The sequence below is a fragment of the Lithobates pipiens genome, unplaced genomic scaffold (assembly GCF_037356315.1).
Source record: "Lithobates pipiens isolate NorthernLeopardFrog02 unplaced genomic scaffold, aLitPip1_a1.2 Scaffold_16, whole genome shotgun sequence".
Lineage (NCBI taxonomy): Eukaryota > Metazoa > Chordata > Amphibia > Anura > Ranidae > Lithobates > Lithobates pipiens.
The window spans coordinates 468498516-468517810 of NW_027507748.1; positions in this window are offsets into that span (position 1 = coordinate 468498516).

A 19295-nucleotide genomic window follows, 5' to 3' on the forward strand; every position below is an offset into this window, starting at 1 on the left:
GTAGTGTGTGTGTGGGGGGGTAGTGTGTGTGTGGGGGGGTAGTGTGTGTGGTAGTGTGTGTGGGGGTGGGGGTGGCTGTGTGGGGCGGTAGTGTGTGTGGTAGTGTGTGTGGGGGTGGGGGTGGGTGTATGGGGGGTAGTGTGTGTGTGGGGGGGGTAGTGTGTGTGTGGGGGGGTAGTGTGTGTGGTAGTGTGTGTGTGGGGGTAGTGTGGGTGTAGTGTGTGTCTCGCCTACATTGTCACAATATAAATAGTGTGCATTTGGTCTGACATTAGTATTTATGTTATTTTTTTTTTTTTTTTTCAGAGATCAAAATGCAAAAGTACACTCCAGACCCCTTTAAGGAGGAGGCCTTCCTCTCCACATTTATAGATATGTTGGAGATGCACAGGAGCCTGTGGGATTCCAAGCACCCACTATATTCAAGCTGTCCTGGCCGGAGGAAGACACTGGGGACAATTTTGACGTTTGTGAAAACCCGACTCCCCCAGGCAGACCTTAACTTTGTGAGCTCCAAAATTCAGAACCTGCGTAACATGTATAGGCGGGAGCGCAAAAAGGTCCTAGACTCCCAAACATCAGGAGCAGCAGCAGATCAGATATATGTACCAAAGCTGTGGTATTACGACAGGCTGCGTTTTCTGGATGACACGTCAGAAGCCAGGCAGTCACTTTCCACTCTTCCGTCTACCCTTCCCTCCACCCTTCCCTTCACCTCAGGTGAGCCACCCCAGGAAGATCCAGACCCTTCCTTGCTGGACGAAGTTGATGCGCCCAGCTGGAGCCAGGTATATTTTAGTTTCTAAAGTTAGGATTGCTCTAATATTAATGATGTAAAGTTCAATGTTTGAATTGCTTCCAAATCTAGGATTTCATCACAAATTAAATTAGATATAAGGATACAGTAGTTTCCACAAATGTGGCTCAAATCTTGGTGAACTGATGGAAAAATGATGGTGTCAAAATGATAGCCTTTTGTATTTCAAGACAAATGTATTTGCAAGTGAGAACTGTAAAATTGTCAGTGATTGATGATTTCAAAATATAGACATATTTTATTTATTTATTTATTTATTTATTTATTTTTTACACAGGATGAGCTCACCCAGGAGGAGGCCGGGACCAGTGGTATGGAGGAGGAGGCCGGGACCAGCCACACGCAGGAGCTAGCTGGGGCCAGCAGGAGTCGGACCAAAAGTCAGGTCCCTCCCCTCCGCCTAGCCAGCAAAAGGCCCAGGAGGATGACGCAGACAGAGGAGTCATTGGCGCTTATACGCCAAGCCACCCAAGTGCTGAGTAAACCCCCCAATCCTGAGGAGGCCTACGCTACATATTTGGCAAGCAAGTTGCTTGAAATGGAGAAGGGACAGCGCAACTTGTGCGAAGCGATTTTTTTTGACACTATTCAACGGGGTCTGAAGGGTGAGCTAACACCAACCACCAGACTGTACAACACAGACCCTACTGCTCCTCCTCCTCCTCCTCTATCTATCTATCTATCTATCTCTACTTACATAGTCTGCTTGGCCAAAAAAAACGCAAGTCCATCTTGTTTAAACCCCCCCCCCCCACAAAAAAAAACAAAATAAATAAATAATTTTAAACTGACAATAGTAGTTCCAAAAATATATAGTAATAGATAAATTATAAAATTTTATATATATATATATATATTTTTTTTTTTTTTTTTTTTCTCAAATTGGAATATTAATCATAGGATGAGGATGAATAAAAACATTTGTGATAACTCTGTGTGAATATAAGCAGCAAAGCTACTTCACTTTTCTTGCATTATGAAGAAGAAAAGAATGGGCTATATTAAAAAAACACGAAATTTGCAGCATGACGAATATGCTAGCTTCAATATGAACACTAGTTTTACAAGACCGAGCGCTTCCTCCCTGTAAATCCTTTCTGGGCATGAGTCATTCTTAGTCCGTCCGACTAGCCTACTGACGAGCGGATTGTCCGTGAAACCAAAGTATGACAGACAGAATTTCGAAAATTCCGAAATACTTAGTACGCCAGACTGCACGCTGAAAAAGTCTGCTGAAGCCCACACACGCGCGGACTGTCCGCTGAAATGTGTTTCGACGGACTAAGTAGGCCATACAGTCCGCCCGTGTGTACGCTGCTTTAGACTCCGCGCCCCAGGGAATCTTACGCTCTAACCCCAGTGGGATCTGTCCCCATCTGCAGCAGTCAGCCGTAGGGTCCACAACCTTGCGGTGAACTCCTGATCCCTACAGTGTGCATCTGTCACCTCGCCTCAAGGTGACCTGACACAGAGTTTATGTTGGTTGTTTTTATGGTCATTTTTTTTTTTATTCTTTATTTAAGATTTTTTTATACACAAAATATAAAACTCACATTTAAATATGGTGTACAAGGAAGAAACATCATAAACCTTGAGCCTTGAGGGGATTCCCTTTTTAATACCCATTTCTGAGCTGGCGGGGGGGGGAGAATCCCCCTTTCCCCACCCTGTCTTCTCCTTTCCCCTCCAGGTTGATAAAAATATAATACGTCTTTCTCCTTATTCAATACCCCCACCTGATTCCTTTATTTCCCCCCTCCCATTCCCCCCTCATCCCTCTCCCCCCACCCCCCCCCTCCTATAGCCTTACTGCCTCGCTATATTTCTTCATTAATTTGAACAATTTCCATTGTTCCCATTTCTTTCGGAATTTCTTTTTTCCACTCTCCTCATCTTCTTCCCATCCCTCCATTCTATACATATCTTCTACTCTTTCTATCCATTCCCTCAGTTTTGGAGCTTCTACCTGTTTCCAATTTTTTGGGATCAGACTCTTTGCCGCGTTTATTAACCACTTTCAGACCGGACCATTTTGCTGGTAAATGACCAGAGGTCTTTTTACAATTTGGCACTGCGCTGCTTTAACTGGTAATTGCGCGGTCATGCAATGTTGTACCCAAACAAAATTTGCGTCCTTTTCTTCCCACAAATAGAGCTTTCTTTTGATGGTATTTGATTGCCTCTGCGATTTTTATTTTTTGCGATATAAACGTAAAAAGACCGCAAATTTTGAAAAAAAATGATATTTTCTACTTTTTGTTATTAGAAAAATCCAATAAACTCAATTTTAGTCATACATTTAGGCCAAAATGTATTCAGCCACATGTCTTTGGTAAAAAAAAAGTCAATAATTGTATATTTATTGGTTTGCGCAAAAGTTGTCACATCTACAAACTAAGGTACGTTTTCTGGAATTTACGCAGCTTTTAGTTTACGACTGCCTATCTCATTTCTTGAGGTGCTAAAATGACAGGGCAGTACAAAACCCCCCCAAATGACCCCATTTTGGAAAGTAGACCCCCTAAGGAAATTGATAAGAGGCATGTTGAGCCCATTGAATATTTTATTTTTTTGCCTCAAGCGATTGAATAATGACAAAAAAAAAATTTTTTTTTTTTTTTTACACAAAGTTGTCACTAAATGATATATTGCTCACACATGCTATGGGCGTATGTGAAATGACACCCCAAAATAAATTCTGCTGCTTCTCCTGAGTACGGGGATACCACATATGTGGGACTTTTTGGGAGCCTAGCCGCGTACAGGGCCCCGAAAACCAAGCACCGCCTTCAGGCTTTCTAAGGGCGTAAATTTTTGATTTCACGCCTCACTACCTATTACAGTTTTGAAGGCCATAAAATGCCAAGATGGCACAAAACCCCCACAAATGACCCCATTTTAGAAAGTAGACACCCCAAGCTATTTGCTGAGAGGCATGTTGAGTCCATGGAATATTTTATATTTTGCCACAAGTTGCGGGAAAATTACAAACTTTTTTTTTTTTTTTTCACAAAGTTGTCACTAAATGATATATTGCTCATGCATGCCATGGGCATATGTGAAATGACACCCCAAAATAAATTCTGCTGCTTCTCCTGAGTACGGGGATACCACATATGTGGGACTTTTTGGGAGCCTAGCCGCGTACGGGGCCCCGAAAACCAAGCACCGCCTTCAGGCTTTCTAAGGGCGTAATTTTTTGAGTTCACTTCTCACTACCTATTACAGTTTTGAAGGCCATAAAATGCCAAGATGGCACAAAACCCCCACAAATGACCCCATTTTAGAAAGTAGACACCCCAAGCTATTTGCTGAGAGGCATGTTGAGTCCATGGAATATTTTATATTTTGCCACAAGTTGCGGGAAAATTACAAACTTTTTTTTTTTTTTTTTTTTTTTCACAAAGTTGTCACTAAATGATATATTGCTCATGCATGCCATGGGCATATGTGAAATGACACCCCAAAATAAATTCTGCTGCTTCTCCTGAGTACGGGGATACCACATATGTGGGACTTTTTGGGAGCCTAGCCGCGTACGGGGCCCCGAAAACCAAGCACCGCCTTCAGGCTTTCTAAGGGCGTAATTTTTTGAGTTCACTTCTCACTACCTATTACAGTTTTGAAGGCCATAAAATGCCAAAATGGCACAAAACCCCCACAAATGACCCCATTTTAGAAAGTAGACACCCCAAGCTATTTGCTGAGAGGCATGTTGAGTCCATGGAATATTTTATATTTTGCCACAAGTTGCGGGAAAATTACAAACTTTTTTTTTTTTTCACAAAGTTGTCACTAAATGATATATTGCTCACGCATGCCATGGGCATATGTGAAATGACACCCCAAAATAAATTCTGCTGCTTCTCCTGAGTACGGGGATACCACATATGTGGGACTTTTTGGGAGCCTAGCCGCGTACGGGGCCCCAAAAACCAAGCACCGCCTTCAGGCTTTCTAAGGGCGTTACAGTTTTGAAGGCCATAAAATGCCAAGATGGCACAAACCCCCCCCCCCAAATGACCCCATTTTAGAAAGTAGACACCCCTAAATTTAGGGGTACACTAGTGAGACTAGGTAATAAATGGCGGGTGCCCTGAAACTATAAAAAAATAACTAACCAACCAGCGTCACCTGTAACAGTTATATGGTGATCACTGGTGAAAGGGTTAACTAGGGGGCAATCAGGGGGCTTTATGCGGTAGTATATGGGGGTCCCTGGCGCTATAAAAAGCTGCGGCGAACCTAAATACCTACCTGCCTAACTAGCGTCACCTGTGACACTAATACAGCGATCAGAAAAACGATCGCTTATTAGGCTGGGTTCACACTGGAGCGATGCGGGAACGCCACGAATGCGCGGCGGGTTCCCGCATCGCATGCCTCCCGGCGGCAGTTCACACTGCCCTATGCGAACTGCTGGGAGTGTCAGTGAAATGTTAATGACACCCCCAGATCAGTTCGCATATCGCAGTGCGATCTGCAAACTTGGATCGCATGGTGTGAACACCCATGCGATCCGATTCTGCTGCGGACCAAAAAAAGGGTCCCGTGCGAGTTTGCGGCGGGTGCGGCGGGTGCGACACGAATTCAGCCATACTATCTGTATAGCTGAACTCGAATCGCACAGAGATCGGATGTGATTTGCACTGCAGTGCGGTGCGAATCACATCCGTTCTCATAAACCGCTGCAATGTGAACCCAGCCTTAGTGACACTGGCGACGGGGGGTGATCACGGGGTTAAACCTTTATTGGGGGGGTTAGGGGGGTACCTTAGAACTAAAGGGGGCTAACCCTAACTGCCCTAACAGTTATTAGTCACAAATGACACCTGCCGGGTGATCAGGGGGTTAAACCTTTATTAGGTAATAAATGGCGGGTGCCCTGAAACTATAAAAAAATAACTAACCAACCAGCGTCACCTGTAACAGTTATATGGTGATCACTGGTGAAAGGGTTAACTAGGGGGCAATCAGGGGGCTTTATGCGGTAGTATATGGGGGTCCCTAGCGCTATAAAAAGCTGCGGCGAACCTAAATACCTACCTGCCTAACTAGCGTCACCTGTGACACTAATACGGCGATCAGAAAAATGATCGCTTATTAGGCTGGGTTCACACTGGAGCGATGCGGAAACGCCGCGAATCCGCGGCGGGTTCCCGCATCGCATGCCTCCCGGCGGCAGTTCACACTGCCCTATGCGAACTGCTGGGAGTGTCAGTGAAATGTTACTGACACCCCCAGATCAGTTCGCATATCGCAGTGCGATCTGCAAACTCGGATCGCATGGTGTGAACACCCATGCGATCCGATTCTGCTGCGGGCCAAAAAAAGGGTCCCGTGCGAATTTGCGGCGGGTGCGGCGGGTGTGGCGGGTGCGGCGGGTGCGGCGAATGGCTGAACTCGAATCGCACAGAGATCGGATGTGATTTGCACTGCAGTGCGGTGCGAATCACATTCGTTCTCATAAACCGCTGCAATGTGAACCCAGCCTTAGTGACACTGGCGACGGGGGGTGATCACGGGGTTAAACCTTTATTGGGGGGGTTAGGGGGGTACATTAGAACTAAAGGGGGCTAACCCTAACTGCCCTAACAGTTATTACAGTCACAAATGACACCAATGCAAAAAAAAAAAAAAAAAATGACATTGGTGTCACTGTGACTGGGGGGCAGGGGTAATTGGGGGGGTGATCGGGGGGTAAAGGGGGGGTGTGAGTGTGCCTGGCATGTTCTACTGTGTGTGGGATGTGTTGGTGCAACTCACTGATCCGCTCTCCTCCGTGTCGGAACGAAAAATACCGACACGGAGGAGAGAATACATCACTTCCTCTCCTGTGTTTACATTACAGGAGAGGAAGTGATGTCACCGGGGATTTCCATTCGTCGGGAGCGATCGCGAGGGGGTGGCCATGAATGAATGGCCGTCCCCTCGTCCGGGATCGCTCCCGAACGAAAACCGACCGCCGCAGGCACCGGGCGGGGGCCCGATCGGGCCCCCGACCCGCGGGAGGCAAATCACGTACATGTATGTGATTATGCCTGCCTGTGCCATTCTGCCGACGTACATCGGCGTGAGGCGGTCGGCAAGTGGTTAAATGACCTATGAGAGCCTCTTTATACTTTTGGGTTGGGGTATCTGTACCGTGGAAAAGACATGTCCAAGGGTTTTCTGGTACCTGAGTTCCTGTTATTATTTTTATCAGATCTAATATTTCTCTCCAGAACTTTCTAATTTTTGGGCATTCCCACCAAATGTGTGCCGCATTCCCTTGTTGTCCACACACTCTCCAGCAATTTCCAGATTGATCTTCTTGATATCTCATCATCATGTCTGGTGTACTATACCACCTAACAATGCTTTTAGAATTCATTTCTATTGTGCTAAGGTTTTTAGACGTCCCGTGTATTAAGTGCAAAATTTTTTCTATTTTCTGTTTCTCCCCTCGAGGTCCTATTTCTTCTTCCCATTTTTTTATATAGATGGGTACCTCCATCTCATCCATTCCTCCCAGCATCTTATATATCTGCGAGATGTTTACTCTTATTATTTTCCCTTCGCACATCCATTCTAAAGCATTTAGGTCTTCTCCACTTCTCAACGGTTGAGGCAATGATGAGACAAAATGTCTGAGCTGGAGATACCGCCATCCATCTATATCCATATACTCCTTTCCTTTATGTAGTGATTCTAAAGTGTTTATTTTGCCCATTTTTATTATGTGTCTCAATTGAGTGTCTTCTCTTTTAATCCAATGCCCTCCCATAGTGCTCTTCCCTGGTGGAAATAAATTATTTTCTTTTAAAGCCATTAATGGGGAATTGTATTACCATTTATTATGTTTATGAATTCCGTCCCATATTCTAAACATGTTTTTTGTGAGTGCAAGTGTTGTTGGTCCTAGTGATCTATATTTTGGAGGTATCCAGATTTCCCTTCCTAATTGTGTCTCTGCTGAACTGTGTTCTATTGCCACCCATCTCTTTTCATTGTCTAGTTTTGTCCACTCCGCCACCCGTGTTAACACTATAGAGTCATAATATTTCTTAAAGTCCGGTACTTTTAAACCTCCCCTCGCTTTTCCCAGTTGTAATACCTTAAGGCTGGGTTCACACTGAAGCGATGCGGGAACGCCGCAAATCCGCGGCGGGTTCCCGCATCGCATGCCTCCCGCCGTCAGTTCACACTGCCCTATGCGGACTGCTGGGAGTGTCAGTGAAACCTTAATGACACCCCCAGATCAGTTCTCATATAGCAGTGCGATCTGCAAACTCGGACAGGAATCGGATCGCATGGCTGTTCTGAGTGGAACCTGTCCTAGTAAATCACTGTATGGTTTTCGTCCCACATGCTGTAGCTCAGTTTCCGGGTCTTGGTAATCTTCTTATAGCCTAGGCCATCTTTATGTAGAGCAACAATTCTTTTTTTCAGATTTTTTTCAGATCCTCAGAGAGTTCCTTGCATCGCCATGGTTGACCAAAGAAGTTGAGTGCACATGGTCATCGTCATGTCCAGAGGTTGTCTTTTGGAAATAAATGTATGAGTGCTGCCAGCATTTCTGCAGAGGTTGAAGGGGTGGGGGTCAGCCTTTCAGTGCTCAGACCATATGCTGCACACTGTATCAAAAATTGGTCTATATGGCTGTCGTCCCAGAAGGAAGCCTCTTCTAAAGACGATGCACAAGAAAGCCTGCAAACAGTTTGCTGAGGACAAGCAGACTAAGGACATGGATTACTGGAACCATGTCCTGTGGTCTGATGAGATCAAAATAAACATATTTGGTTCAGATGGTGTCAAGAGCGTGTGGCGGCAACCAGGTGAGGAGTACAAAGACAAGTGTGTCTTGCCTACAGTCAAGCATGGTGGTGGGAGTGTCATGGTGTGCTTCCGGCACTGAGGAGCTGCAGTTCATTGAGGGAGCCATGAATGCCAGTATGTACTGTGACATACTGAAGCAGAGCATGATCCCCTCCTTCAGAGACTGGGCCGAAGGGCAGCATCCCAACATAATAACGACCCCAAACACACCTTGCTAAAGAAGCTGAGGGCAAAGGTGATGGACTGGCCAAGCAATTCCTAAGACCTAAACCCTATTGAGCATATGTGGGGTATCCTCAAATGGAAGGTGGAGGAGTGCAAGGTCTCTAACATCCACCAGCTCTGTGATGTCATCATGGAGGAGTGGAAGAGGACTCCAGTGGCAACCTGTGAAGCTCTGGTGAACTCCATGCCCAAGAGGGTTAAGACAGTGCTGTAAAATATTGGTGGCCATACAAAATATTGACTCTTTGGGCCCAATTTGGACATTTTTACTTAGGGGGTGTACTCACTTTTGTTACCAGCGTTTTAGGCATTAATGGCTGTGAGTTGAGTTATTTTGAGAGGGCAGCAAATTTACACTGTTATATAAGCAGTACACTCACTACTTTACATTGTACCAAAGTGTAATGTCTTTAGTGTTGTCAGATGAAAAGATATAATAAAATATTTACCCAAATGTGAGGGTTGTACTCACTTTTGTGAGATACTGTAGTAAGGTTTATGTACATTTCGCGCCTGACTTTACCATTTTACAAAGTTTTTAGTGTGGTTTACACTTAAAGGGGCAACTGTTATAAACACACAGAGCTACTCTAAGTTGATGCCTTTTTTCATTACAAGATTTTAGGTTAAGCAACCCCATTTCTTGCACTGGAATATGCCTACCCAGTTGTCAAAATAGCATCTAATATCCATAGACCTCTTCCTGTCTGGGTTTTTTGGCTTACTTGTCGCAATAAGGTTTTTTAGCATACTTGCTTCCTGAAAACAATTTAAGGGGTAAGCTGGAAGGTGGGGACCTAATATGGGATCAGAACATAGGACGTGCCAGTGTTTTTTGATCACTTTTGATATAGCCTTGTAAGTCCCATTGAAGTCCCATTGAAACTTATGATAAATCTAACATTTTGATTATTGGGGGCAGTGGTTACCTCAACACCAGGAGGATCCTCCAAGTAGGATTCATAAGCTCTCCTAGGAGGTCCTTATACTTCCACTCCTGCTTCAATGCAGCTTTTTTCCTCTTTAAATAGTTTCCACAACATCCACATTGGTAGTATATGATCTGACCATATTCTCAACAAGTGGCATGAGTTATGGAAGAAAAGAGGGCTCCATATAGTGAGAGCATCATTTAATACACCATAGAAACGTATAAAGTCACACTTTTAGCCTTGTACACATGTCATGCTTCCTCCAAGATGGCCGCCTTAGCTTTCCAACAGGATTTGGATGTAACATTACTGGCAGTTACCTCTTAACATGTTTCACCATAAAAATGTGACTTACTCAGGAACTCCTGACGGCGTCACATTTTTATGATAAAACATGTTGGGCGGTAACTTCCAGTTATAAACACTGAGCACATACGCGTATGAATTTCATATTATGAAATTTGATTTGTGGATTACTTATTTTACCACATTTGGTTTACTGTTTATTAGTTTGGATAGCACTGTCAAGGGATCTAGGCAACATATGGTTCATAGTAAATCATGTTACGTTCTTTATAAAGTATGCAACAGGTGAAGTCAGATTCCTGAAACCAGTCAATGAGATTGACACTGTTCATAATGTGTCCCAGCCTTTATCTTGGATCTCCTGAGTACAAAGTAAAGTATGCAGCTACATTTTACAACTAGAGCACATCATGACAGCTTCCTTCTGTTAGGTTGCTTTGCTTAAATTAAACCTGGTACTTTTCTCATATTAGCTAACAGTTTGGCTGAGGGGCAGACAGCAAAATATCATTGCACATACTATTTAAAACAGCATGGGTGCACCTGCGGGGCCCCCAATCTCTGAAGCACTGTGCAAAGGGGCAGATGAAGGGATGAGCCTGATGTTAGCCCGCTCATTGAATACCAAACGTTAAGGGGCATTCATGGAAAATTTGCGTGCACACGGAACACGCCATAATGAATGTCGAGACTGTCAATGCACTGCGAGATCGCAGTGCATTGACATCTGCTGATTGGCCAAAGTATGCTCCTGACCTGCATGCATTGGCCAATCACAGCACGCTCTAGTGTGAGAGCCAATCATGGCTCAGGAGGCTGAGTCCATGCCCCACACTATGTAAGACTGCTTACACGGCAGCCGTACTTAGTTTTATAAATGAGAGCAGCAAATGTTGATGGGGACAAGTGCCTAATCCCCACAACCCTTGCTGGTGGTTGTGGGGGCCTGTGGGCAGGGGGGCTTATCAGAATCTGGAAGCCCCCATTAGCAAGGGAATCCCCAGATCCTGGCCCCTCTATGTGACTGGGTATCAGGTACACTGTACCCCTACACATTCACCCAAAAAGTGTAAAAATTTTAAAAATTACAGTAGACAGTTTGGGACAAGTCCTTTGTTCATTTTTTTTTTTAAAGGGTGGCACAATGTCCATTCATCTTCGATCACAGCGCCTGACAGACCGAGAAAAAAAACCCTGGAAGAACTCCACCTCCATAGGAGACGTCCTGCCAACTTCAGACTTTTTTCATTGACAGCTGTTATATAGCTGAGGGCAGGGCCACCCGGTGATGAAAACGGGTGACCCCGCCCCTTCTGACATCATGTAATATCAGAGGGGGACGGGGTCACCCGTTAACATCATCGGGTGGCCCCGCCCTCCGCTATATAAAATCTGTCAATGCAAAAAGCCTGCAGTCGGCTGGACGCCTCCCATCGAGGTGGAGTTCTTCCAGGTTTTTTTTCTCGGCTCGGATTCTGTGATCAAAGATGAATGGACATCATGGGACACTTTAAAAAAAAAAATAACTAAAGGACTTGTCCCAAACTGTCTACTGTCATTTTTACCATTTTGACACTTTTTTGGTAAATGTGTAGGGGTACAGGATCTGGGGGTCTATCCACAGACCCCCAGAACCACCGGGCACCATGTTGAGGGCACGTGGTCTGGTATGGTTCAGGAAATGTTGACTCGGTGTTCCCCTCAAAATCAATGCCAGACCCAAAGGTTCCCTTACGCCATTTTTTTATATGATTTTTATCTATATTGTCGGGAACCGGCAATGCATTACAGCCACAAGCAGTTTTGAATTACATTTTTTCCTTTAGAAATTAAATTTTGCTGTGGTACTGTTATAAACACAGGGAAGATGTGCTATTTTACAGGCAGACTAAGGGCACCCCCTGAAAAAACATTTTTTTTTTTGCATTGACACGTCCCCTGGGGCAGGGCCCAGGTCCCCAAAGACTTTTTATGGCAATGACGTACATAAGCCTTTAAAATGAGCACTTTTGATATTTCATGTTCGTGTCTCGCACACATTTTTTGCCTGTTCGCAAGTTCTGGTGCGAACCAAACCAAGGAGTGTTCGGCTCATCCCTAATAAACGTAGTTGCCCCCCAGTCAAAGAACACCTTGGATTATAGCATATTTTAAAGGGATTGTAAACACTAATTATATGTATATATATTATATATATATATATATATTTTTTTTTTATTGTGAGATTGGGGATTGTTCAGCTCAAGTGGATAGATGTGTTTTGGTGCAGTGAGTCCACATCAGACAGGCATTTATGTTTAGGGCCTGGTAGCCCATGTTTATTAAAGGGAAAAAACAAAACAAAAGTCCATCCAGGAATCCCACTCAGGGTTCCAAGCTTCAATTAAATACAAAAAATCCAAATGAAAATGCTAGCCCACCTGGCTAGTCATCAGCAGTGCTGCTGCTATTGGTGATTGCCCCTCAAATGAGCTGCTTGGATGCACACAGTCTTAGGCTCCTTGTCTGAACACAGCTTCAAGCCCTTCAATGCAAACAGCTTTAGGCTCCTTGGACGCTCATTGGAAGCCCTTCAATGCACACAGCTTTTAGCTTCTTAATGCACACAGCATCTGTCCTCACACAGATACATTTACTAGCAGCCACTACTCCAACTCCACCTTTCTGCCCCTTCTGCTCTCCCCAGCTCCTCGTTATATGGGCTGTGTACACCTAAGCACACACCCTGCTGGCTGTCCACACAACCTGGACACAGTGTTCGAGATCCCATCCCACCCAAGACTCTGAAGGATCTCCAAACTACAGAGCCCCATAGGGAACTAGCAAAACCTGGAGAAAACTGCCAGAGCAGTTTCCTCTGTTTCAAATTAAAGCTCTGTAGCTCTACGCTGATATGCAGACTCTGTGTCCACTTTAACCCTATTTTCATAGGGACAGAGCCTCGCTCTGCCACAATATATTTATACACACACACACACATACATACATGTTATACTTACCTTCAAATTATTTTTCACAGAGCACCCCGGTCATTCTCTTCTCTGGTCCTCTGCTGGTGCTCGTGGCTCCTCCCCCTGCCGATTGTCCACCATTACAAGCCATTTGTTATGGAGCCACTCATGTGGGCACACTCCCAGATCAACTCTGTGTATCTATTGACATACAGAGTGCAGTTCAGTCCCACACTCGCTCCCTCCTCACTGACTGTGTTTTACAGCAGTGGGAATCAATGGCTACTGCTGCTGGCTCTGAGCCAATGAACAGGGAGAGAGCCAATAGAGCTGCTGCTTTCATGCACATTGCTGGATCAGGATCATACTCAGGTAAATATAAGGGGGGCTGGGGGGCATAGAATACAGTAAGGTAAAGAAAAAACTTCAGCCTCTAAAACCATTTTAATGGACATGCAGTGCCAAAACAGACACAGTTGGGATAGAAGAGTGCACACCAGTGTACAGAGGGTTAATTCAGTATTTTCACTGTCAGATTTTTTTGGAAAATTTGTCCGCTCATTTGAATTTGCTGCTGTCAAGCAATACAAATTACCTTGCATAAACATAAGCATCACACACACACAAAAGGGTAAAAAATGGCTTAGAATTCCCCATAACCTTATCCAGACTTTCAGCTTGGATGGCCAGGAAAGGGAGAGTAGAGAGTATGCACCCCACTTTCCTGTACCAGACCAGGCAACATGCCTTTCAACATTAGGGGGGCACCTTGCCAGAGCATTAGGGATGAGAAAGTCCCTCCCTTGCAATCCAGATTTTCTGAAGAGTATCTTATCTACCTCAGATGCTCCAGATGTTTGGGGGGACTTTTCAATAAGGGGTCCCAGATATCCACCCTTTTAGGAGAACTACATTAGCCCTAGGGATGGGCCAAATGACCCCAAGTTCGGTTCGCAACAAAACTTTCGAAACATTGCAAAAGTTTCGGAACCGAATAATGAATTCCATTGAAGTCTATGGGTGTAAGGTACCTGTGGTAGTTAGTGTCCAAAGTGGAGCTTGTGTGCTGAGGATTCAGGTGAAAACTTAGGCAGGTCAGGTAGGCAACAGATCAGGCAAAGTGATACATGATAGAAATCCAGAGTGGTCAGGCAGGCAGAGGTCATACACAAGCTGGCAGTGAAGTACAAAATCAGCAGGCTAGAGAGTAGTCAAGAATTCAGGCAGAAGTTTGTACACGGTAATCGAGTCACAAAGCTATCAATACCCCCAGGGAGCTAGTCCACACAAACAGGCACTGAGTAACAGGAAGTGCTGCTATTTATGGGCTGCTTAATTTGTACATTGTCTGCAGCTGGCAGCAGGTGAGGCTAGTGAGTCCAAGGTAATGCATCAGGCTGGGAAAACATTGCAACAACTCCAGAGCTCCCCCATGGCACAACAGGTAAGGCTGCAGTTGTGGAAACAGGAGCATCCCAGTTCAATTACACCTAGGTACATGACAATGGGACTCGATCATGAAAAATTAAAAGTGCCCATTGTGAAGGTTTATATGCAAGTAATTGAACATACAATGGATATGGAGAGATGGGTACTGCCCTGTAGGACATGTATCAATGAAAAAAGTTTGTAAAAAAAACATCATTTTTAAATGAGCAGCGATTGATGCTTAAAGTGAAAGCATAAAAATGAAAAATTACCTTCAGTATTGTGCCTGGGGGTCCCCTTACTCTATCTGTAATGTGGCACATCTGTACTGTGTATCAAAACGGCTGCAAAAATAATTGCATTTATAAAGTCACAACATTTTTTTTCCTCCAAGCTTTCTTTATTTTGTAAGCAACGGCTTGTGGAGCCAGTCTGTATGATGAGGCTACAATGTAGTGCACTGGGAGCAAGATTAGAGATTTTTTGGAAAAATTCTGGTGTCTCTTCCACAGACTTTGAAAAGAATTACCAGGTGGAAAAATAGGTCTTTGGGTGTCGGTGGTGCCTTCACACCATGAGCTTATAGAGGTACTCTTGATAAAAGCAAGAATTGGCATTGCTGTCACAAATTGCAATGATATGCACTTGTCAAAAAAGTATAGAAAAATTGGTCTTTGGGTGTCGGTGGGGCCTTCACATTGTAACCCTGTTGTGGTACTTTTGATGAAAGCAAAAATTGGCTTTGCTGTCAAAAATTGCAATGATATGCACCTGTCAAGCAGGTGCAGAAAAACTGGTCATTGGGTGTCGTTGACGCCTTCACACCATAACCCTATAGAAGTACTCTTGATGAAAGAAAGGATTAACCTTGCCGTCAAAAATTTTAATGATATGCACCTGTCAAGCAGGTGCGGAAAAAATCGTCTTTCTTTGGGTGTGAATTGTGCCAATGAAACCTACACAAAAAAATCTTCCAGATGAAATAAACACCCACAATGCTAGGCAGCCTAGAAGTCTTGCAGAGATTCCACATCCAAAAAACACTTAATCAGCGACATCGGCATCAGGGGCTTCCTAGCTGCTGGTAATCCAGGACTGATTCATTTTGATAAATGTCAGACGGTCCACCGAGTCTGTGGACAGACATGTTCTACTATCAGTAACGAAACGTCCAGCAGCACTGAATGCCCATTCAGAAAGCATGCTGGATGCAGGGCAGCCCAGCAGCTCATTTGTATAGTGGGTAAGTTCTGGCCAGTGGCCTAGTCTCATGACCCAGTAAGCCAGTGGATCATTGACTGGAAAACTCTCCATCTCTGTTTTCGCACCTAAATAATCATCCACCATGTGATGCAGATGCTGTCGAAGGGATGTAGAAGCTGACAGCCCTGGGTGGCGAGGATTAAAAAAATAGTGAAATGCATCACTTAGGAGGCTGCCTTCTCTACCACTCCTCTCTTGACCAACAGAAGCCTCCAAATTACATTTTCCACTAGATTGCAACCTACTAGAGTCAGGAAAAGCATTAGATAAACTCCTCTTTAAGTTATCCTCAAGCGGTGATGGTGGTCAAGGAGGGTTGCCATCCAATAGGGATCCTTATCCTTTATGTCACATATTCTTGGGTCCTTTCGCAGGCTTTGAAGCCTGAGGGAGCCTATGCACCACAAATTTGTGGAGGCATGAGAAGCAGACTCCTCAGAGTCCCTGAGGATTATAGTATCTAGAAATGCCTCCTCCCAGCCACACTTTAGCTACCACGGCTTCAGACTCATCACCAGAACGGCCCTTAACATCGGCAGGCTCCGATCAGCCAAGCAATGGCCGTAACTCAGGAAACCCTTGTGGATTCACCAAAAAAAAAAAAACAACCCACAAAAAGACGAGGAGAGGGGGCGGAGCCAGCCGGAGTCCAAGATGGACGTGCAGTAGAGGAGCTCCTGACCCAGCGGGGAAGAAGCGGCTAAAAGCACCCAACCTAATCGCTCAATCGGGCAACCAAAGCGGCGATCCAGACCCCCGACAGCCAGAGACCACTCCGCTGACATGCCGGGGAAGAAACACAGACCGGGCAGGCCGGCAAGGCTGACAAAGTACTTCTCCTATGAAGGGAAGCAAGATGGCGCCGGCCGCACGTCCACACCGACAACCGCAGCTTCCAGCCGCGGAACGCAGCAAAAGAAGCAAAAAAGGAGCAGCCCTCCGGGTGATCCAGGGTCCCCACCTGCCACACCATCCTCAGGGAGCCCAGAGAAGGCGCGATACAAGCCGTATCCCGCGGATGGCAACCATGAGGTGAGCTCCCTTCTAGACTCAGGCGAGGACACTAGGGAGTTGCCAGACTCCATAGATGCTTTTCCCACTAACGGTCAGCCAGTCATAGACACAATGCTGAAGGAGATGCTAGTATCCTTAAGGGGCTCACTGTACTCAGATATGGTGGCATGTATGCACAAATTTGGGAAAGATCTTCAATCTGTATCTGCCAAGGTGACCCATATTGAACACAGAATGGGGGAATATGCCACAACTATTAACGAGCTGGTTGATGCTAATGAAGCTAAAGATGTTGAGATAGAAGACATTAGAGCCAAAATGGCAGACATTGAAGATAGGTCTAGGAGGAATAACGTGAAGATCAGAGGGGTCCCTGAGTCAGTCCAACAGCAGGAGTTAAGGGAATATGCAGTACAGCTTTTTACTGCCATACTGCCTGACCTGAAGGAGCTTGACTTCATGGTGGACAGAATTCACAGACTCCCGAAACCCAGCTATCTATCTGATAACATCCCCAGAGATGTCATTCCCCATTTACATTTTTTTCACATGAAGGAAAGACTCATGACAGCCACTAGGCAGAAAGACAAGATTCCTCCTGAATACTCGCATCTGCAATTTTATGCAGATCTCTCACATTACACGCTGCAAAAACGCAGAAACATGGCAACCTTAACAAAAGCACTCAGGAATCACAAGATCAGCTACAGGTGGGGATTCCCCACAAAATTGATGGTCACAAAAGATGGCAAGGAATATGTAATGGCCTCCATCCCCAGGGGCATGGCCCTGCTGAGCTCATGGGGGATCATTGCAGAAACCCATATGCCTTTCCGCCACGGCAGTCCATGCGACGAGCAGGATACAGAATGGCGCACTGTCAACCACAAGAACGCCCGCAAGCATACTTAATTGGGACCAGGGATCTTCCAGTCCTCACCCGCTCAGGAGGCATTGTACCACTCCGTAAAGTTGGATACAACTTTCCCTCCAAGTTACTACTTGAGTGACGACATGTCACACTTTTTCACACTTTTGATGGGTTTGACCTTTTTACTGTTCCAGGTCTCTTGTTTATATGGTTGGTGGCACTTGACCACTCTGTTTAACGTTGACTTACACAATATTTCTCTCTTTGGATTGTCAGTCGTCTCTTCCCTCCCAGGTATGATGTGGGCTTCCTTACCCTGTGAACCGGAACCATTTGAGCCACGGTCTGAGAACCTCATGGTAAGCCCACAATGGAGGAACACTATAACTGTAAGTGAGCAACGCATCCACTTGAAACGCATTCTCTCCCCACACGACTCCCGTGGCTGTTAATTTTTTATCAATAAATGCCAAAGGCCTTAACCATCCGGCCAAACACAGGTCTGTATGGAAAGAGGCCCTTCAGAGGAACTGTGACATCTTGTGCGTGCAAGAGACCCATTTTCAGAGTACTACACCTCCCAAATATACTCATCCCAAATTCCCCCATACCTTCTTCGCCAATGCTGACAAAAAAAAGAGAGGGGTGATGGTGGCGGTGAGAGACACTGTTGCATTTAAACTACATAAAATAGAAGAGGACCCTCAAGGCAAATTTATACTTATGGTTTGTGAAATTAACTCTTCCCTTTTCACGTTGGCGAATATTTATGCCCCTAATGTCGGACAATCCAAATTTCTGAACAGAATGATGAAGAAAATACATCAAGTACTCCAAGGCTCTTTGCTAATGTGCGGGGACTTTAATATGGCTCCAGACCACAAGTTGGATTCTACGTCACACCCCAAAAGGCCTCAGCCTTCCCTTCTCTCGTTTATGCGCAAGCACTCACTTTTTGATGCATGGAGATGCTTAAATGCCAATGCAAGGGACTTCTTCTTTCCCACAGCCACAAAACATATAGCAGGATCGATTTGTTTTTGATTGACAAACAATTACTGTTTAAATGTAAATCATCGCAGATTCATGGCATAACTTGGTCGGATCATGCTCCGGTGGAGTTGCAAGTGGGGAACCCTATGAATAGAAAAAACGCTTTTATTTGGAGAGCAAATCCCCGGCTCCTCCGCCATGGCCAGACCAAAGATTATGTTAAGGGAAGGTTATCTGAATTCTTTACCACTAATCAGGGCCCAGTATCAAATCCTTTCATTCTCTGGAATGCCCACAAGGCGTTCGCCAGGGGAGTACTGATCCAACAGGGGGCCAGGGCTAAGAGGGAGAGGCAACAGCGGACCTTAACTATTATAGAAACAATAAAGTCTCTGGAGACCCAAAATATGCTGCACACAACACAAGCTTTGACAGATCAACTCACGCTACTAAGAACAGAATTGAGACTAAGCCTTCTGGAGGACTTTGAGAAAGCCACCAGGAAAATGAAATTGACATACTACACTAGTGGCAACAGGGCAGGGAAACTGCTAGCTAATAAATTGAAGGGTTACAGACACAAGACCCACATTCAACATGTACTGCACCACGAGACACAGGCTAAACTTCAACACCCACAAGATATAGCAGATGTGTTCAGTAGCTATTATGGCTCC